The sequence below is a fragment of the Magnolia sinica genome, chromosome 5, assembly GCF_029962835.1.
Source record: "Magnolia sinica isolate HGM2019 chromosome 5, MsV1, whole genome shotgun sequence".
Lineage (NCBI taxonomy): Eukaryota > Viridiplantae > Streptophyta > Magnoliopsida > Magnoliales > Magnoliaceae > Magnolia > Magnolia sinica.
Genome location: NC_080577.1, coordinates 54,307,458 through 54,330,941, shown reverse-complemented (window position 1 = coordinate 54,330,941; position 23,484 = coordinate 54,307,458). Strand labels below are relative to the sequence as shown.

The 23,484-nt window shown below is 38.9% G+C and overlaps 1 long non-coding RNA gene across 3 annotated transcripts; it reads left to right on the top strand.

Moving 5' to 3' along the window:
* Positions 1–17,494: 17,494 nt before the first annotated feature.
* LOC131246046 (uncharacterized) lies at positions 17,495–22,403 on the top strand. Of its 3 annotated transcripts, none has more exons than XR_009171119.1 (5): positions 17,495–17,841; positions 20,543–20,635; positions 20,718–20,785; positions 21,966–22,060; positions 22,180–22,403. It is a non-coding gene; the product is annotated as an uncharacterized LOC131246046 (long non-coding RNA). The 3 variants fall into 3 exon arrangements; XR_009171120.1 differs by having other exon boundaries at positions 20,718–20,817; XR_009171118.1 differs by having other exon boundaries at positions 20,543–20,817.
* The last annotated feature ends 1,081 nt before the right edge of the window (positions 22,404–23,484 follow it).

Below are 23,484 nucleotides of genomic sequence, written 5' to 3'. Positions count from 1 at the left end.
AACTATGAACCACGACCAATTTAACATGACAACCACGATCCATATCAACTATGACCAATGCTTCATGTATACCACAACTCACATAACACAACAGCAATGACCCATATATCATTCCATTCAGGGTCCATGTATCATGACAACCACGACCTATACAACCTTACAACCATTACCCATATACAATGACAACCATGACCCATGTATCATGTCAATCATGACCCTGGATGATAATCACGAACCTTTATGCATTTGAACCACAACCCAAAGATGGAAATAGTGTACATAACAATAGGTCATGGTTTTCGTGATATATGGATCGGGGTTGTCATGTTAATGGGTCATGCTTTCACTTAGTGTCATGGTTGTCAGCAACGATCTAGTACAGATGATAACCATGAACCATTATAAACATGACAATCATGACACATGTAAAATGTCAACCACGACCCATGCAACACGACAACCACAACCCGTATAACATGAAAACCATGAACCCATATCAAATGACAACTATGATCAATGCTTCACATCAAACACAAACTATATAACACGACAACCACGATTCATATAACACGACAACCATGACCCATATATCATTACATTCAGGATCCATATTTCATGACAATCACGACCTATACAACATTACAACCATGACTCATATACAATGACAGTCACGACTCATGTATCGTGTCTCGAGCGTGATCATAGGGCTTGTCTCCATCCGAGCCGACCATATAATCCGAATCCTTTCGTGACAGTTCTTCCGAGTTCCAAGCTCATGTCAAAGCCTTACAAAAGAACTTGATATTTTGTCAATGAGAACCTATTCAGAGTTGGCGGACCAGGTGTGTAATGGCTTCTTTCGGATTCCATGCTAATGTGAAATGGCTTCTTCCGGGTTCCAGGCTGACGTGAGATCTCTATAAAAGAACTTGATATTTAGTAACATGACAACAATGATCCATATAACATGGCAACCATGATCCATAAAATATGAAAACCACGACCCATAACAACCGACACCACGACCCATATATATCATGATTATCATGACCGTGGTTGGTTTGCCTAATGGATTGTGGTTGACAGGAATAGTAGATCGTGGATCACATGTTAGGTGGTCGTGACTGTCAACCACGACCCAACATAGATGACAACAATGAACCGTAAAGCATGATAACCATGATCGTAGTTGATATGCCCAATGGATCATGGTTGACAGTCACAATGGATCGTGGCTCACATGTTATGTGGGTCGTGGCTATGAACCATGATCTAATGTAGATGACAACAACGATCTGTAAAGAATGACAACCACGATCGTAGTTGTGATTGTGGTTAGTTTGCCTAATGGATTGCGATTGATAGGCACAGTGGATCGTAAATCACATGTTGGGTGGTCATGACTGTCAACCATGACCCAACATAGATGATAACAACGAACCATGTAGCATGACAACCACTATCCTTTAGAACTAGTGATAACCACGACCCTTCATGGATTACAACAATAATCCACTATGTAGTACAATTACGACCCATGTTAAATTTTGCAAGACCATCTTATTATTGATTAACAATCCACGACCATATTGGAATGCAGGTTGAAACAAGACAATGATGACCACATGCTTAGACTTCGAAAAGGCACAGGTCTCTCCTAAGTGCTCCATCCATTTTTTGAAAGAGTACATAATTGAAGATATGGAGAAGAATCCTAATAGAAAGAAACTATTTAGAGATAGTTGTTTTGGATTTCTACTTGACTTTCCACTGACTGGGTGGATGGCACACTCTCAAATCATGCATTGCCTAATGCAAAGGTATGTTGGTGATTTGAAATTCGATGTTTAGGGCACCATGATAAAATTTATTGAGCTCGATTTTGCATTAATAATGAGTCTTAAGTTTGGACCAATTAGGATGAATTGAAAGATGTTTATTTGTCACTCGCCGATAAAGAAGAACATATAGACGTGGTGAAGCTGGCTCTAATAATTTGCGTTGAGAGTCTATTAGTTAGATCTCCGTAAAAGAATTACTGTGTTAATAAGTTTATCGACATGGTTGATGACTTGAAATATTTTAATAACTACCTCTGGGGTAGTGTGGGGTATGAATATTTGATGGATGGGGTTAACACTGTAATTGGTAGTGTTCGGGTGAATGGCCAATACCCCAAATCATAAAACATATGCGGATGGGCATACGCCCTACAAGTAAGTTATTCTTGTCCTGATTCATACTTTGAGTTTAAATTTTTACTCCATACATGTAAACCAATATGTAATGCATGATAATTGATTTTAAACAGGTTTGGGCCTACGAACGGTTCCCCAAACTCACTAGTGACAGTGGGTGAGCCGTTAAAAGACTGCCTACAACGATTCCTGGGATCCTTATAAAGTAGGCAGATATCCCTCCATATCTGCCATCTTCAGAGCTATACTGGTAAGAGTTATTTAATTAGTAGTATAATTTAATTATACAGTATGTTTATAATTAATAAATCATTTTTTCTCCTGCAGGTGGTGCTAGCTTTAGACCTTCAACCAACGGTCGAAGAAGCAGAGACCAAGGTTATTAGGAGTATAACTGACGACACTTATACGAAGGACAAGGCTCTGTGGGCAACACCCATGACAGAGACAATGGTGGAGGATGTGGAGGAAATAAGAAATAAAGTTGAGGCTGATCTTACAGCCTCCCTCTTGAAAATGAAAAATAAAGTTGAAGCTAATCGTAAAGCCTCCCTCGAGGAACTTCTTGGCAAGGTATTGAAAGATAATAAAAAATCAAGATCCGCAATAAAGAAATTTAATAAGCAGATTGAGACCATTGCCATTGAAGTGGAAGGAAAAAAGGATGAAGTGAAACAGATTGATGAGTTTGGAGGAGAAATAAAGTAACTCAAGGAGGAGAATGCTTCTTTACGCGAAGAAGTGAAGTTGATGAGAGAGGATATTAATACCAAATATGTACATGAAATTTCTTTGCTTTATTTGTTAATAGCTCACTGTGAATGTACTGCCTTCTAATATATGATTTTAATACATGTCAACAGCACAACAACAACAACAACTATTGATGATGGGATGATTCATCTCAAAGATGACAATGCTTCACTACATGAGTAGATGAAGCAGCTAAAACATGAGTTTCAGGCAAATAAGATAAATGAAAGATGGATTGTGGTTATCATCCAAAAAGGATCGTTCTTATCATCCAAAAAGGGTCATGGTTGTCATGCACATTAGGTCGTGTATCAACCATGATCCAACAGAGGGTCGTGGTTTCCATGAACTATGGATCATGGTTATCATACATAGTGGATCGTGGTTTTCATCCTCAATGGTTTGTGGGTGTGGTTGAACCATGACCCAACATGGACGAAAACCACGCTTCATTAGTCGTAATAACCGTGATCATATTCTTAATCGTAGTTGTCATCCTGGTCGTTGATGTAATCCATTTTGGGTCGTGGTTCAACCACGACCCAATACGATCGACAAACACGATCTAGTGTTCGTAATAACCATGACCCTTTACTTCATCTTAGTTGTCATCCACACTGGGTCGTGGTTCACATGCTTGAGTTCCTTAAAAAAAGACATATTGAAATACATAATAATATATGATTTTATTAAAGGACATTGTCCCTTCGATCAGCCCTCTTAGAGGAGAGAATGCTTCATTGCAGGAGCAGGTGAAACAACTTAAAGAGGAGATTTAGGCAATGAAGATATATGAAATTGAATTTATCCTGAATCTTATTTGGTCATTGTTGTGTCCTGTTTTGGATCTTGGTTGTGATCTAGTGATGGATCGTTGTTATCATACACTAGGGGTCGTAGTTGTCATGCACACTAGGTCGTTGATGAATTGCGATCCATATATCATGAGAACCACGATCTAGCCAAGGGTCGTGGTTTCTACGAATTGTGGATCATGATTATCATCCACAGTGGATCGTGATTTTTAGCCAATATGGATCGTGATTATCATCCATTGTGGATCGTGATTTTTATCCAATATGGATCGTGATTATCATCCATTGTGGATCGTGATTTTTATCCAATATGGATCGTGATTATCATCCAATGTGGATCATGGTTATCATCCACGACCCTCCTTGGATGTGAACCACGACCTAATATGGACGACAACCATGCTCCATTGGTCGTAATAACCACGACCCTTTTCGTGATTGTAGTTGTCATCCACAGTAGGTCGTGGTTCACAACCAGGAAGGGTCGTAGTGGAATTCCTCAAAAATGACATTCAATTTCATTTTTGATATATGATTTTATTATAGGACAATGTCCCTTCAACCAGCCCTCTGAGGGAAGAGAATGCTTCACTGTAGGAGCAGATGAAGCAGCTTGGAGAGGATGTACAAGCAATAAAGGTATATAAAATTGAAATTTGGTCGTAGATGTGTTCCACCTTGGATCGTGGTTATTGTCAATGTTGGATCGTTGTTATCATGTGTGATTGGTTGTCGTTATCATCCACAACAGGTCATGGTTGATGCACAACCCAATGTGGACGAGATAGGATATACATACAAAATATGTACGTGATTTGACTTTGGTTTAATAGTTAACAAGTCATTATGAATGTAATGTCTTCTAATATACGATTTTACAATAGGTCAACAACTCCACTGTTGAGGTTAGGATGAGCTAGCTCAATAGCTTTGAAGCTGGGTTGACCCATCTTAAAGATGAGAATGCTGGGAGCATATGAAGCAGCTAGCAGATGATTTCCGTTCTACAATGGTATATGAATTTATTTATCTTTGTCGTTATTTGGCTGTGGTTATGTGTTGATTTGCCAAGTCTAGACAAGGATCATGGTTAATATTCATAATGAGTCGTGGTTATCATATATAATGGGCCATGGTTGTTGCACGATCCAATGTGGATAAGAACCACGATCCAACATGGTTGATAGGTGATAACCATGACCATTCATCTAGATGATACATGAACAATATGTGATTTTATTTTAGGACAAAATTTCGACAAGCCCTCTCAACCGTAAGATTGTACTTCAGTGGCAGAGGCTTCTAATGCTAATAAATGAGTTCGATGCATAGAAGGTATATTTATGGGTCATGATTATCCATAGTGGGTCATGGTTGCCAGTCACAATGGGTCGTGGGTAGTTAATGCATGACCCAATTTGGATGACTAACACGATCCAATGAGGGTCATGGTCACTGTCATCATTGGATCGCTGTTATCATGTATAATTGGTCATGGTTATCATGTACAATTGGTCATGGATATCACCCAAACTAGATCGTGGATGAACAGCGACCCACTATGGATGCCAATTGTGAACAACGACCCTATATGGATGATAACCACGATCCATGAACCATGCCAATTGTGAACCACGACCCTATGTGGATGACAACCATGATCCACGTCCCTTTATGGATGACAACCTTACTTCCCTACATGACATGTTGAAATACATAAATATTTTTCTTTTGTGTTAAAGGAGAAAATCAATTCGATGCACAACATTGAAGCACAAATTGTGCAGCTAGAGAAGCACAATGCTACATTGAGGCAGGAGATGAACCTGCTAAAGGATAAAGTTAATAAGAAAATTGTACGTGAAATGGCATTTGGATCATGGTTTTAAATAGACATTATGTTATGAATTGCATATATGATGTCGTTTTATTACAGCTCAACATCGGTACTTTGCAATTGAGTGAGGAAGGGAGACCACACCGCGATACAGCGTATCCCCACCGAGCTATAACTGTAAAGGAGAGTCATCAGGGGTACGTGGATCCCCACCGAGCTCTAAATGAAGCCGAAGACAACGAGTTAAGAGTTGTCAGAGAATTAAGTTCATATCTCTGGTTGAAGAGCATCTATGACCTAAAATAATGGGTCGACTCTACAGTAAGTTTCTATCATTTCTCATTCTTTATTTAATATCAATGTATGAATATTATATCACATATTTTTCTCATTATGTAGGCCATCAATCTATACCTAAGCTACCTATCAGTGCGTCAGGAAACTCAACCGCAAGGTAGACAGGACTGTGCATTCGTCTCGTCGCTATTTACAGTAATGTGAATTTGAGGACCATAGCTATTTTTAAAACATCATTAGCTATTTATATTTCTAACCCTATCCAATATATCAATAGTAATTTATGGAAGTTCAACTTAACGAGTTGCGAACTTATGGATCTGGCAACCATAAGGATCGACAGGCCATGAAGTCTGACAAGTTGAATGAAACTCTTATACATATTATTGACGGTGAAGGTAAACCGAAGCTCTATGGAAGTATGAAGTGGTAAGATCTTAGTTACTTGTACATGTACATGGACTTAAATGATATTATTCATTTTGGAAAGGCAAGACTTTAACTGTTGTCGTATTTCTTGTGCTTAATAATTATACATCCCTCTCAACGCGAGGAAGCTGCACTGGTTGATGGTTGTTGTTTATCTGAAGAAGAGAGATGTCACTTTGTATAACAACATGAGTACCGACTGTAAAGGGAAAAACGAGCTAGTCGTCATGCAGATAACAGACAGACTGAGGTGGTTATTCCATATTCTTGATGGCGAATCTAAGATCTGGGAGAAGCCATGGAATGTGAGGATATCCGCTGACAGACCTACGTAACACAACTCGGATGATTGTGGCGTATTTATGCTGAAATATATAGACTTCTTAAACAGCATGCGTGCAATTGACTTTACGCATGTAAGTATATATTAATTCATTTACATTAAATCTTGATTGTTATGTCCTTTGTTTTAATATTAGTTCATTCTTTTTCTATAAGAAGACATTCCTAAATTTAGAAAGACAATTGCATATGACTGTCTACAAGACATGAAAGAAGATGATGCTGCTTTTACAAAAAATAAGAAGAGACGTCATGTAGACCAGCGAAGAGAGTCAAATACTGATTAATAATTAAATGTTGAATGGATTAATGTATTTGATGTTTCTTCTTAATATTATCTGTAATGATTTGGTGAATGAGATGGGCGTGGATATGATAAACAACGGATTGTGATTAACATCCACAATTGATCGTGGTTGGAAACCACCACATAGTGTGTATCACAACCACGACCCTGTCTTATGATCATGGTTCAGGTGCACATTGGATCGTGGTTGTCAGCCACGTTGGTTGACATCCACAATGGATCATTGCTGTATATGGGTCGTTGAATGTGGATGCCAACCACGATCCATATATCATGACAACCACGACCCCTATAACATTAGAACTACAACCTATATTACTGACAACCACGATCCATATAACATCATAACCAAGACCCATTTAACATAAAAACCACGATCCATAACAACAACAACCCATATAACTTGACAACCACGATACAAGGTCATGGGCAAAACGAGTTAGGCATTGCACAGGGTAGTGGAAGGCACGATCCTTTTAACTTTATGACTATGACCCATCTAGCATGAAAACCATGACCCATAACATCTGCCAACCGCGACCCCACTCGAATGGTCGTGGATATGACAAACAATGGGTCGTGGTTGTCATCTAAAATAGATCATTGTTGGAAAACACTACCCATTGTATATGACAATCACGACCCTGTTGTTGGATCTCGTGGTTCACATGCACATTGGATCGTGGTTTTCATCCATGTTGGATCATAGTTGTCATCCACACTGGATCGTGGTTCACAATCACGACCCTAATCCGCTCTCCTAACAAGACTGCATTTGCTGCATATGCCATCAATTAAGACTAGTGTGGTATACAAAATTTTCTTGCATTACCGTCATATTAATGAGCACGTTACTTTTACAGATTTGTATATTATAGATTCATGTGCATAAGATCTATTATACTTAAGTGAATTTAGGGTTTTTATAAGTGATTTCACTCATTTATGTGGTTCAAGTCACGTTATCATTGTGCGTATGATATATGTATCATATGGCAAGTCAAGGGAGTGCAGTACCATGATATATGTGCAATTTGGACACTAGAACATTCAAACGCATCAATGCTATAGAGGTAAGCCGATTGACTGTGACATAGATATTCCTATACCCCTTGTTGAACAAAGCTAATGGAGCCCACAGATATGACAGTAACAAATCCAATCCATCTAGATTAACAACCACAATCCACTATGCATGTGAACAACGAACCATTGTCTGGGTCGTGGTTTCACAACATGAGGAGTTGTGATTGTCACTGTCAATGGTCAAGGTTTGATTTCTTGAGGGTAGACCATGCATCGAGGCCATTATGAAGGGTCATTGTTATGAAGCGCAAATGGTCCTGGTTGTCATGGACAATGTGGCATGGTTCAAATGCACAATGGATCGTGGTTGTCATGCACATGGGTCGTGGTTATGATGAACAATGGATCGTTGTTGTATCCTGCGTGGAACGTGGTTGCTAACGACAATCCATGTACCGTGACAACCACGACTCGCATTAGCTGACACCCGTGTAACATGCAAACCACGACCCATATAACATGACAACCACAATTCGTAAAAGCCTTCAAGCCATGATCTATATACCGTCACAAACACGACCCATGTAACTGGACAACCATGATACAAGGTTATTGGCCAAACGAGTTGGGCCTTGCACAGGGCAGTACACCGAATGGATTATGGACGGCTCGGTCCTTATGTGTTTCATCCATGCTATCCATAATCCATGCCTTGCCTTGTCATTCAAGGGGTAAGGCATCCATGTCGTCCATAATTCATGCTGTGACATTTTAGGAGTAAGGCATCCACGCCTTCCATAATCCATGCAGCCCATACTTTTTGCAGTGTCTTTTTAGGGGTAAGGCCAAATAATAGCCAACAAGGTGGATAGAAGTAGATATCGCCCAAGTCAGGAATTTTTGGGCCCACAGCGAGCTAGCCGACAGGGTGGATGGATCAGATTACCCCCATTGTGGGCCTTAAGTTATGGTACCAATGGTTTGGTAGAAAAGGAAGTGAACACATTGAAAACTACAACCACGATCCATGAAACATGACAACCACGATCCATATAACATAGCAACTACAACCATATAACACACTACCAAAAAATCGAGCAAAGGGCATAGACTTTGAATGTTTTTGGCTACGGATTAAATCCGTAGCAATTATGCTACAAATTTAATCCGTAGCTAAAGCCTAATTGATCTGTAGCTAAAGCCTACCCCCTCACCATAATCTTATTAGATAATGATGGTGCTTAAGGGGCTCCATGAAGCGTATTGGAATATATGTGTTTGATCTAAGCCGTCCATCAATTCTGATATATAATTTCAGTGGATGAGCCCAAAAATTATGTAGATTAAAGGTCTAAGTGGACCACACCATCAGAAATAATAAAAATTAAATTTTTATTGTTAATATGTTGTGTGATCTTCTTACAGCTTCGATCTGACTCATTTTTTTGCATCAACACTTAAAATATTACTTTAAAATTAATGGACAGAGTGGATAAATAAAATACATCATGGTGGGCCCCGTGGTCCTAAAACCCAAAGTCTAAATGGGCCGTCCGTCACGTGCCCCTCCTAAAATGAAAGACGCCCTCCCAAAATGAAATGTGCCCCTCCCAATTCCCAAATCGTCCGCCCTTTTCTCCCGCCCGCAACAGACCTCCCAAAAACCCATCTCTCAATGTCTCTCTCGCACTCAGCCCTCTCTCGATCTCTCGCTCTACCTCACCCTCTCCCTGTCTCTTGGCCGCATTCCCCTCTCTCTATTTCCCAACCCCTCTCTCTCTCAATCGCTAGTGTTTTCAAAACCCCCTTTCACCGCAAGAAGGAGAAGAAAAAAGAGAATGAGGAGGAGGAGAAGCAAAAGAATGGTTACTCTCTCTCTGTTTCTAAAATGTGGAGTGGGTTCTTTCCATTCATACACACCAATAATCCCAATGCATTTTTTTTCTTTGTCACAAGCCCTTAAAAAATTTTGTTGCATTTGGATGCGCCATTGAATCAAATTGCAACTTCCCCAGCATTCATATTGATGAATTAGGTTTTAAATCGCAGTTACTTTTTAATCGTAGTTCCCTCATTGTATTCACTGGATTTGTATTAGATTACTCTTTTAACATAGGGATTTTATGTCGAATCGCTGGCATTTGGGGGTTAGCAACATTAATCAAATTTTTAGAATCATCAAAAACCAGAAATAGTTATGATTTTGTGATTTTGCCTTTTGTTTCTTCTTTGCTGATTTTTCTTTTATTTCTTGTTTCTGAAAATTTGATGTGGGGAAAATCACATTACTATCTACCTTAGCTTAAAACGGCCAGCAACTGTTCGTTGAAAAGCTTAACAGAAAATGCATACCTTGTTCCTGTCTTTGACTTTGTCGCAGTGGGATAGATTGGAAGAACAATTAACAGGGACATAGAAACACAAGAGGATCCAAAAACATTCATGAAGAATTTGCTAAGGACCTTGAGAATTTGCTAGACGCAAAAGAATGTGAGGATGGAGAGGAGGGTAAATATGAATCCCTACCTATCTGATGAGCCCTACACGTGTGAGAATTTTCTATTGATCAAATGGGCAATATGGATAGGACATGCCCCCAAAATGCAATCTTTGTCTAATTTTAAGATTGTAGACTGTATACTGTTGCTGTATTTCCTTTCCTGTCTAATTCAGGTCACCAACTGTAAGGTCAAGATTGTCTCATCTGTTGATTTTGGGACAGTCCATCCACTGCTGGGCCCATCAGATCAACAGTTCGAATAAGGACCTTATACAAACCAAGGACCCATGGTTGCTATGCATATGTTCAGCCAATGATGGTGATTGCACAGCTTCTCTTCATAAATACCATATATGAATCATACAATTGTATCACTAATGGACTAACATATGGTTTCATGATTATTAATAGCTTAATATCTAATAAGAAATGAAGGGTGATGTAGTGGGGTTGTCAATGACATACTGAGACTAACTTCTTTCTTATAATCAGTCAAGATGCTCTATATGGCTCATTACTAATCACACTGCCATAGATTGTTATAGTTTGGCTAATGTTAATCATGGAATTATGGAATATTATTGATTTCTCCTTTCTTTTTTAGCTCAATGGTAGACAAACTGCTTTTCAACATTGAGGTCTCAGGGTCAAGCCCAGCTTACCTATCAAAGAAAGAAAGATCTAGTCTTTGTATTTTATTAATCTTTTAAAAATACTTAAACAAATTTGTGGTTCTACCTATTTGATTTGATTTTTCAAAACATTGATTCCATCAATTTTTACATGGGTTACATACTTTTCTTTCCTCCTCCTTTCAGTAAATTGAGTTATAGCTTTTAGAACTAGAACAATGCTAGCCATCTGAAATTTTAGTCAATAAACCATTCTTCTTTAATGGGATAGGTTTTTGGGACTTCATGAGCACGAAGAAATCCCTGCAGCCTGCCAAAGTGCATTTGACATTTCCTGTTTACGCATGGAAGAGAGACTAGCCTACTCCAGTTTTGAACAGGCAAATCAATTTAAATTCTACACTGCACTCTTGAATTTCATCTCCTCATGAAAATACTTTCAAACAATCTCTTTCCTGGACAACATATGAGGATTTTTATGCATTCATGCATATTAAGTATATGTATGCATGCATGTATATTATACATATGAGTACGTCAACATATATGAACCTGAGACACTCAAGGTTGTGACAGAAAGCACTGCCATTGAGCTAGGGCTCAATGCCCCTGGCCTGACTTTGGTGCAATATTCCCAAAGAGTGGGTGCACACCTCCCTCCATCCATTCACAATTGGTGGGAGACATGTACACTGGCTTTTAGTGCATAATGTTTGATGGTGATCTTTTTTTTGTATAGGCATGTATATCTATCTATGTGTGTGCGTGTATATGTATTTCTGTTTGTAGTTTTAGGTGAATGGAGGGTGACACATTGTATTTCTAAATATCTCCCTTTTCGCTACTCACTTTGAAAGAATATATCATCCTTTTTATGGTGTCCTGAGCTTTAAGTGATTGATCGCACTTCATAGCATAGGACATGGTGCTTTTGCTTCACGAAGTGGAAGTAGAATTCCCAAATGGGCGGCCAACAGAGAATCACTGTGCCACTCTCTTGGAGTTTGGAAGAACGAAAGATAGGAAAACAACCACTGCCATGGGTCTCACAGTTGGCATTCTAACAGCCCTAGGAGCTTTGGTACTTTAACTCATTTTAACGCCTTTTTTTCAAATCATGACCTGATCAAACTCGAAACTATCCGCATTACTTTCTCAGTTGTGATTCAAACGATCATCGAGTCTCACCATGGATGGAGAAAGCTCAAAAATATTTTAGATTGAAATTCCCTATTAATCAATATTAAGACTTCATTTTTTATTTTTATTTTTTTGTTGTTCTCCTCGAAATCGAGTATTTGGAGGCCATAAATCAAAGGTTTAATATTGTCTATATGTCTTGTAGGGTGAGTTTCAGACTGCAAACTCATACAGATCTCTTTGAGATTGCAAAGTGCAAGACATCTGTGTCTGCAATTGAGGTATATCATGTACAAATTTCTTGAATTTTACTCTTTTGTTTTATATAGGAATTTAAATTCACTTCTTCCCGTATCCACTTCTGCTTCTGCTTATTTGATCTAGCTTTAAGTCTGAATAAAAAAGAAAAAAAAAAAAAAGGAGAGAACAAAGTGGAGAAGTGTAGCACCCCGTACTTTTGCGTACTAGGGTGTCATCAGGGAAGTCTAAATCTGTTTTCACGTGTGTTTCTGTAGCCATCCATGCACACCGATACCCAAAAATCCATGATCCATTCATCTCAACTGCCTTGTATAACATTCATTCATACGTGCATTTAATTATAATGTAATACTACGAATTAAGTATACGTGAGCAATAGCGTGTATATAGTGGTACATTAATATCAAAATTTTAATTATATGTGTGTATGCCATTTTAATCGCCATAACTATAAGTGATATACAATAATAATGAAAATTTATATTAATCTTAGTATTAGGTAGAAATACATGATGAAAGCCTTAAAAATGGCCCATTAGGATATTTTAACCGTTGACGTCCAACTTCGGAATCATCCGACCACTAGACTAACGGAAATCCACCATTAGGAGTAGAAAGTTAAGTGTATGGCCCACCTGAGCCATGTACCCACGTGATCTTTTGTTGAAGTACATATAAGGGCCCACCTAGTGAAATGGACGGTGTGGATTTATCAAGAACATCTCGGTGGACCCCAAACTGGGGTGTGTGTACATCTCAACCACCGTGTATGAAGTGCATCGGACCACACCATGGGCCAAACGGGCGCTGACCTGCAAGATTTTGAAAAAAGAGAGGCAAAGCCTCCCTGTTACATTCGATGGACGGACAACGTCCATTCATCGCGAGTCGTGGTCCACTTTCAACTAAAATAAGCTAGATCCAGACCGTTCATCGGTCTTATATCTTCCAGACGACCACCACTGTATTAGTTATTCGGAAATCTGCAGTCGTGCTCATGCACAGGTAAGGAACGGCGGGAAAACGTCCAATTGGGACTAGTTGTGACTCCTTTCGAGCCACCCTTTGGAAAATCCGAACCGTCCATTGATTTAGGGAGATCCTGAAGACCAATCCTATACTGACCATCCAAACCCATGCACGTGTGCATGCGTGCAACCAACGAACGGTCTCTGATGCATAGCTGTACTCTCCAAAATGTAGCTAATAGGGAACTCTCCACGATAGTAATCCGTGTCCGAGCTTCTCCCTCGATCCCAGCCGTCCCTCAGAGTGGAGATCTGGGCCTTCCATCCATTGCCAGAAGTAAACAGGCAACTGCCTGCAGGAGCAAACGGCGTGGGAAACATTCCCACTTCGGGAAGCGTACGCTAGCACGATTCGAAGCCTCCACCAGGCCACGTGGAGTGCTCTCCACCGTCCGCTGTAGGGTTGTAACGTTTCTCTCAGCAGAGCCACCCATCTCGCGAGAAAAGCTTTGGAGGCGGAATATCTCGCGGGATATTGCACTCAGACGAGTTGCAAGAGAGAAAGTGGGTCCCACACTAATACCATGCCCCATCTGATCCATCCAGAAGGATTGGATGGCCGTTCTAACCGACCAATACGAAAACGCCATTAGAGGCGCCGTCATCTTCCCCGTTAAACTGATCAACCCACCATGATCGTGTGGACCCCATCCAGTGATCCAGATTACTTTTCCTATGGGCCTCAGCACCAGGAATCCATCCCTCGTGATGGATGGACCACATGCATTTAGGAAACCAAGGTGGGAGCATAAAGATCAACACCCTATCTCAGCCGTTAGATGGACCGTGCAAGCGCTCCTCTCGGCTATAAATAGCGTGCGTCTTGGGATTCACACCAAGGCAGAGAGGGAGAGAAAAGGAAATAGAAAAGAAAGAGAGAGTGAGCGTAGGAAGGCGAGGTCGGTGCCGCACTGCACCAAGATGACCCATCTAACTCGGGTCGAGTTGGCTCAGTGCTAGCCGTGGTAGCCATTGTAGGAGAAAGAGAGGAGGAAAGAGAGTGTAGAGAGGAGAAAGGGAGTGGCCGTGAGCAGTGGGCTGACCGGTTGAACTCAGTGCACCCTGCACCACCTCAGCCGTGAGAAACTGGGCTGAGTCGGGTCAGTGTGGACCCATAGTTACACCACAAACAGAGAGAGAGAGAGAGAGAGAGAGAGAGAGAGAGAGAGAGAGAGAGAGAGAGAGGGGAACAAACAAGGAAACCGATCCCCTCTTTCAGCTAGGTGAGGAAGACACCCAGGTAAAACGTCTATCCTTTGATATTTTCAGTTTCCTTGTAGTTTTAGTTAGGTGAATTAGGTCATGCTAGCCTGGACCGGGACCATGCCAAACAATGGCTGGGTTCGGTCCAACCACAGTAATGTTGGGTCGAGCCAAACAATGGCCTGTTTCCGACAGCGTTAGGGGCCCCATTGAAGCTCTATTTTGAGCTGAGACATGAGCTCTGTTGAGCTGCACCATGGGCCGATATCAGTCCAAAAATGAGGGTGAAACAACCTTGTTTTGAGCCGTCCCTCGGTGGTGAAAATAGCAGCCATCATGCCTCTGAAGTGGGTGGAAAAATGGCCAGGGACAGGCTGTGTCTGAGCTAAAAAGCATGGGCCAGAATGGTTTCAACAGCGCAGCAGATGGTGCCTATGTTCACGTAAATGCAGGTGGGCCTCACCTAACGCTTATAGGCTGCCTGACTGTGGGCCCTACCCTAACAGTGGGCCACACCATAAAACTCTGTGGGCCCTGCACATTGTAGGTGGGCCACGTTTCATATCACAGTGGGCCGAACCAATCAGTCCCAGCCCATCTAATGTGGTGCTACACCTAGGCCGAAATCAGCCCATTTACTTGAGCCTGTCTACACGCACAAACAGCCATCGTTGGACTAGATTTTGGCTGAGATAAAAGGCCCACAGGATGGTCTGTGGATGTTTTCAAGCCTTATTATTGGATGGTCTGCCTTAACGTTGGGCATACATAATGGTCTGAGGGGATGGCCTGGTCTCTACTGTCTTATTTTAACGCGTTAATACCATTGTTATCGCTCTTAGTAGGGGGATTTCTAATATTATGTATGATTAGACCTTAGTAGGTTATTTATCTTGAACTAGTATTATAAACAAAATTGAAATCATTAAATAATAGTATTTTGTTTAACTCTCTTAAATATTTTCCTTAATATTAGATCTTAATATTTATTATCATCATAGTGATTGTTATTACTATGATAACTAATATTGATTATAAATTAAGGTTAATAATTATTTTCTAATTATTAAATTAGCATTTATAATTTACACACCAACTACGATTCAAACCCTAAAGTTAAGGCTACAACTAGGCCCTAGGACTAAAACCCTAAAGATAAAATAATTAAAACCCTAGGCTATGATTTTAAACCCTAAGTAGTGTAGGGCTTGGATCTAATTATGCAAGTTCCTAATTTATGGTAGGATTTGATTTTAAGAGAATGCATTTCCTATCAACATCAGTTGGCAATTCAAAGTATAAGGTGATGATTCTTTCCCTTGAGCTTTCCATCTTCTCATTAGCTTAAGTTTTAGTTTTATCTTAATTTATAAATGATATCTCCATTTTATAAGCACATGTGTTAATTGTTGAAATTGAATTGCTATATTCCATGCCTAACATTCATCTTGTATATTTGTTCATGCTTGTGGATTATTGGTGGGTTTCTTATGAACTTTAAACTGGTACATTAGTGAGAAACCCCCATCTATAAATGTACACCCATACTTGGGATGTAACCCGACTGGTTATGATTGAAATGGACCTTCGGCTTAAAAGTTATTGAAGGGTGGTTTAAATTGACCATTGATGTGGGCCTACCATCCGGGGTTGTTGTGTCCAATGGTTTTCAAGAATGGTCTTTTATCGCATGGTTTTAACACTCGCTCTATGTGGCCTATTTTGATAATTGCCCTATGTGGTTGTTTTGTTATCACCTTATGCGGCTTTGTTCTAGTATTTTCCCTATGTGGGTTCAATGTTTTATACCGTGCAACCATGCGATGGTAAGCCCTATATACTGTAATATAATTGGCCACTAGTCAATATGTTTCCATTAAACATCCTAAGATGGTAGCCTCATGGGCCGGGGATGGTGGTAATGGGACACTATGCTCGAGCCGTCGGCCTATGCTAGGCCATGTGCTCCCCGTTGTGACCTTTAAGCTTATCTAAATTGGCTAGTTATAAATGGACTAATAATGACTTGGCTAATCATGCATACATGGCACGTATTGTTCCAACTGGATGATGTTTCTCAGGTTCGATGATTCTGACTGGATGATGTTTCCTAGGTTCGATGATTGCATGGGTGATGGCCCATTATTCGCACAGATGAGCATCCACGGAGCGATGATTGCATTCACGCATCCATACATCTAAGAAGACTTGCATCATGCATTATTTTGTATGTTTTGTTTTATAACTATGCTTATCTAATGCGGCAGTGTGTAATTTTGAGGGGAATTCACACTGAGTTGGCTACTCATCCATCAAATATATAATCGTACAGGTAGCACAGGTGGCTTAAGTTACTTTCAGGTTTAGGCTGATGAGGAGCCAGGTACAAGTGCTAGGGTTGCATGACTGTATCTACCTCGATGAGTTACGTGGTCTTGCAGCTTATGTTTACATTCTTATGTTATTTTTCTTGTTCTAGATCATGTGGATTCTTGTATTTGTTATATCGATACATTGGTTTGTATAAGTCATTATGGACACTCTCTTGTATATTCTAAATGATAATGAAAATTTTCTTTATGCTTATTTGTCCGTCCTACGCTCATCTACTTACTCTGATAAAAGAAGAAAAAAATATATTTGACCATCCTTTAAGGTTAACACTCGGGTTTTTGGGAAACAGGTCTTGTACTCGAGTCCTGAAGATTCGAGGCGTTACAAGAAGTGTGCCCCAATAAGTTTTATCTTCCAATTCCCAAATCCTGTAATTCTGTAGTAAATTATGCAAACTGAAAACCCATACATGCCCTGCAAATTCTGACTTAGCATTGTCAACTACCTCAATTTTTTGGTAGATGCATTGTATGGTTCCTGGATTGCCTTTTATGATTAACTGATGTGTTTGGCAAACAGATCATTTAAACAGTATCATTTCATTGTGGAATGGGAGTGGGACTCGTGCAAATGAATAAGGATCCTGGTAGCAAACATGTCAATGTGGTAGAAACGCTTGTGGGATACTGAGCAAGAAAGCTGGTGGTTGAACCAAAAATCAGGCCAGTCTACTTATTAGGTAGGTGAGAAGCATATGATGAACGTGAATCAATAGTTATTTTCTTTACAATCTTTCCAATTTTATTTATTTATTTATTTATTTATTTTTAGAAAAGTGGCGTAACTGGTGTGTGGATGACATTGAGTTTTGGAAGTTCATATTTACAATGGAACATCATGTTTACCTGGACCCATGCTTGGTAGGGTTGTCAACCGGTTGGGTTGGGGTTAGGTTACCTGGACCCAACTAATGGAATATGAGGTACCAGATCTGAATCTGATGGAGTCAGGTATCCCATTGGTCCTTTCTTTCCTAGTTTTGGGCATTAATGAGGATTAGGATGGCTTTGTATCTGGAATTGGGTATGGTCTGTCATTTAGGCTCAGATCTGGATCCTGTTCCTTACTAGAAACATGCCTTTTGTATGGTTTTTAAATAAAAATATAATCTAAAAAACTAATCAGATGCAGGCAATGGTATCACAACTTGTGGTAACATGCCATCTTTTCTGCCAACATGCCACAGTGATGATCACCCAACTAATTGGGTTATTTATCTAGACAGATTCAATCAGGTTTGATACTTTGGGTATCCACAAATCTTGGTGCTCACTAACAGCAATATGTTTTGGTCATGAGGGAAGGAGGCAGGGTGTTGCTTGTTTTATGAATCTCTTATTGGTTTACGTTGGCATTCTTTTATCAGATTTTGGTTTCAATTGGCTATTGATCTCTCTCTCTATTGTTTTTATTATTTACAATTAGAGGTTCATATTGTCATACTTGGGTGAAACCTTATAACAATAAAACTAAAATAAAAGATCTCATATGTGTCTGTGCATGTGAGTTTTGATCCAATACAATCAACACTGATGTTAGTTATGGTTGAGTGAACCTCTATGGCCCCACTACCATGATGTGTTGTAGAAATCCAATTTATCATTAGAAGCATCTCAAGCATAAATATCAACCGTATCTGTGACTTACCTTGTCAACTGTGTGGGACCCTTTGATAAAGGGGTAGACATATTATCATGAAATTCCACAACTTAGGTGTACCCTACCACAATTTAAGTGATTTTAGACATGATTGACACTGTTACAGGGGGCATTGTTCATTTAAGTTTAGATATGACTAGTTTTGAGATCTCAGATTTTTTTTTTTTTCAGTTCTGCTATGTCTGGCTCAAATGTTTGACATATATCATGGTGAGCCTCACTGTGATGTGTATGTGAAATCTACTTGGACCATCAGATGTGTCAGTTCACATTAGGCCTTAGGCATTTTGATAATTTAACACCTCCAAAAGCACTGTTTGGTAATTTCCAATTGTAGAGGTATTATTTGATAAAATCCAAATTTATGAGTAATTCTTCCTTAAAAATCCCACCAGAAAAAAAAAATGTTTCAAGAATTTGTTTCTGTTTAAAATATTAGTTCTGTTAACAAAAATTGAAAGGAAAAAAAAAAAAAGGAAAAAAAAGCAAAAAACAGTTTTAACATGCTTTTCCTTTATTTCAAATTTTCACCAACAAAACAATGCTTCTACTTTGTTTCAATTTTTTCATCAACAAAAACAAAAAAGAAAAAACAAATTAAAAAATATCTAGTGTAAAAATATATTTCCTACGTTTGTATTTTTCATCAACAGAAAATGCAGTCGCACTAAAAAATCAAGAAATAACTCTAAAATATGTTTCCTTTTTTGTATTAAGAAAAATAATCCCTGGATAAAGAAATTTTTTTTATTTTTTTGTAAAGGAAAGGTGGATTCTTACAAGAAAATTTCTTGTTAATCCCAAAATTTTCTGTCTTTTTTTTTTTTTTTTTTTTTTTTATAATTTTTAATATTGGTGAAAATTAATAATAAATCTTAGGTTTTCTCTCATTCCCTTTTGCATTTTACCTAGTAGACCCAAGGGTGAGCTGTTTGCGATTTGCATACTTTGATATTTCCACTAATCAATAAGCTAAATATCACACCATCCATGATGGGGGTTGTCAAACCAATGGCTTAGATAGACCATCCATTGGCCCTACATCTAGAAACCAAGTTCCCCATCATTGAGTGTCAAATTGGATGTTCTGTTGTCATGACAAATGGTTCTTTCACACAACGAAACAATTCTTCCGTAGTTTTGGTTTCACACATGTAGTTTTGAAACTTTGCAACAATCACATTTTTCTTTAACTGCATTTTTCAGATTCAAGCATATGTTGTTGTCGTACATGCAGAACCATTGAAATTTTGATGTAGTGATGTGTCCTCGGTAGATGGGATAAGGCTATTAATGCAGATTTGAATACAAAAAGATGAAGAAGACTCATTCACAGAGTTGAGCATCAAACTGTGGGAACACTAGGAATCAGAAGTGGGCCCATTAGGGCCTGTTTGGGACATGGGATTAGGTGGTATGGAATTGCACTTGTTCCGTGTAAATTCCATCCGGCATTTGTAAATGACCAAAGGATTGGATGAATACAAGTATCATATCATCTAGTCCCAACAGTAGAAACTGCGGGATTTCTAGTGGAGATAGACTGCAACTTTTGCAATTGGAATCCATTATTCCAATGGGCCTTGAGAACTCAACAATCAAACTACCATTTCACAATTTGGGTTTTTGATTTGTTGGGATTATGTATTTGTTATTAGTGGTTGATTTTTTATTTTTAATAATTTGCAAATGCGAATTCTTTGTGATTTTTGAATTTCCAGATTGCAGGGTGTATGGTTGCTCTACTAGTAGTGGCTTCTACTCTGCTGGCAACAGTGGCCATTCTACTTGGTGATTTTGACCATATCAATAAGGTCTTGTTTCTAATTCTGCTTTTGCTTCCTGTACTTTGAACATATGATCAGCGAACTGAGGAAAAGTATTTGTTTCTTGCAGTTTTGGTACTACACAAAGAAAGCCCAATTTTGTTCCATTTAATGAGAAATTGATGAAATCGACTCGAGGTATTGCGTATGTCCTATGCTTTCAGAAACAGGTAAATGAGATTTGAGACTCTTGTTTCAATTTTAGAAAATTTCTTACTTCAATTTGTTGATGGTGTGCTTCCCATCAATTTAGATCTCACAATTGTTCTTTGGCTGTTTCATCAATCAAAGATATGTTATCTCAAAAAAGATTTTGTAAAATAGTTTTTTTCTATATGATCCTATTTTAATTAATTTATTGAAAAGATGAATTCCAATCTTTGTGCTGGTCTACTAGTCACGCGGCACAAATTTTGTAAAATAGTTTTTTGGCTTATATAACTAGAGATAGCTAGGAATTAGGATGAAAACTGAGAGTAGTATTTTAGGAGCTCACCATTCTCCAACTGGTAGAATAATGGCCAAAAATTCATAACTGACCGTTCTCAAACTGCCAGCTAATTCATGGATCAGCCTGATTTGAAGGCCCTAGAGGTAAACATGTACTAAATATGATGGATGTTGGGTTTTATGCATGCATCACATGGGACCCACATCTGCCTGGAACCAAATCAAGGTACCACTTGAGTGTGCCCATATAGAGAAATAGTCCACTGTTATTAGAGCACTACAATTATCATGCTCCTAGTTTTATGGGAGCCATTGGATGGGCTAATTAGTCTGGGCTGTCCATTGGGTGCATCACAGGTTTCATCGGCTACCAAGAAAAAGTTACACCGATCGGGTTATCTAATTCATCAATAATTTGGCCTATTTTATATTACCATCCATTTCCCAAGCTATGGATGGGAGTCATGTGATGCTTAGGGTGGTTTGATAGAAGTGAAATCTTTGAAACCATAAGCAATCATAATAAATCAAAGCAAATAGATGGTTCAGATCATTGGACCCACATTTCCATAAGTGATCTTGACCATCGATTCTATTCACCATCATTCAGATGCTTAGATTTGACTACTTTGTGTATTTTTAGAAAGTAGCCATTAAAATGCATGTTGCACCTAAAGTACAGTTCAGATAAAATGATTGGAGTGAACCGATGTCCACATGCGGCTAGGTGCACCATAACTTACAATGGTCTAAGAGCACTAAATCATTTCTGGCTGCTATATTATATAGATACAAAAATCTTAGCATGACCAAATGAACAATATAAAAGGTGAGGGTGTTATATGTTTTTTTTTTTTTTTTTTTGCAGAATTGTGGGTGATATATTGGCACTTGAATCCAAAAGATTATGATAATGATGAGGAGCTGTGGAAAATCCGAGAGAGCAGGGCCTATAATTATATGGTGGGGTCCATCTCTTTCTTTCTTCCTCTTTTGTAATTTTTATATTTTTAGATAAGAGGCCGGTTCCTATACAACTGTTGTAGAATACTCTTGTATTTGTCATTGTTTTATGATTGCAGTTTATTTGCTCTTTGTTTTGTAAGCCATCATGGGAAAGGAGAAGGTTCACATTAACAATGTCGTCATTAGTCATGTCGACTCTAGCAAGTCGACCACAATTGGGCATCTTATCTATAAGCTTGTTGGAATTGATAAGTGTGTGATTGAGAGGTTCGAGAAGAAAGCTGCTGAGGTGAAAAAGAGGTCATTCAGGTATGCATGGGTTCTTGATAAGCTCAAGGCTGAGCGGAGCGTGGTATCACTGTTGAAATTGTAATTGTCATTATAATTGTAATTGAATGAATGAATGATTATGCAGGTGGTAATTGAATGAATGAATGATTATAAATTTTTGTAAATGTAGGCAATAGCTACAAATATTGACCATAGCTGGTAATCTAACAACTATAGCTGTTATTAAATTCGGAACATTGCTATGGATCTAGTAGTACTTTTAGCTACCAATACTATCCATAGCTGTAGGTACTTTTGGCTACAGAAATAATTGCTATGGATTATATTTGTAGCTATTTTCATCTATGGCTACGGATTAAATCTGTAGCCATAGGTTTTAGACCTATTGGCTCGGCACTTATGACGACGGTCGTGCTACAGACGAAAACCGTAGCCATATGTCTATGGCTACGAATTAAATCCGTAGCCACATGACAATCACGACCCATATAATATGACAACCACAACCTATATAACATGGCATCTACGACAAATGCAAACCACGACCCATATAACATGAAAACCGCGATCTTTATAAGATTAAAACCACGATCCATGACAACTACAATCCATAGAACATGACAATCACAACCTATATAACACAGTCACTGCTAGAAAAGAAGCTCAGTGATGCACAAGACTCTGCAAGTCTCTTCCACTTAATTTTGCAAATGGGAATATTATCATCCTCCTTACTCTCATCATCACTGGTTAATAACTACAACTCTTCCCTTCAGGTTTAGCGCGACCCTTTGAAATCAGCGCCACATGATAATAACTACGACCCATGATAACCACGACCCATATAAGGTGACAACTACGACCCATGCTACATGGGACTACTTACCATACAACATGACAACCACGACCCATGCAACATGGGACTACTTACCATGCAACATGACAACTACGACCCATGCAATATGGGACTACTTACCACACAACGTGACAACCATGACCATAATTATAATACAATATGAAGAACAGTTCTCTTGAACGGGCACCCAACAAGCTAAAAAACTCTGCTGAGAATGTCTTATTTTAGCCTGATCAAAAACTCTATTGAGAAGGTCAGGCTTAAACAAGACATT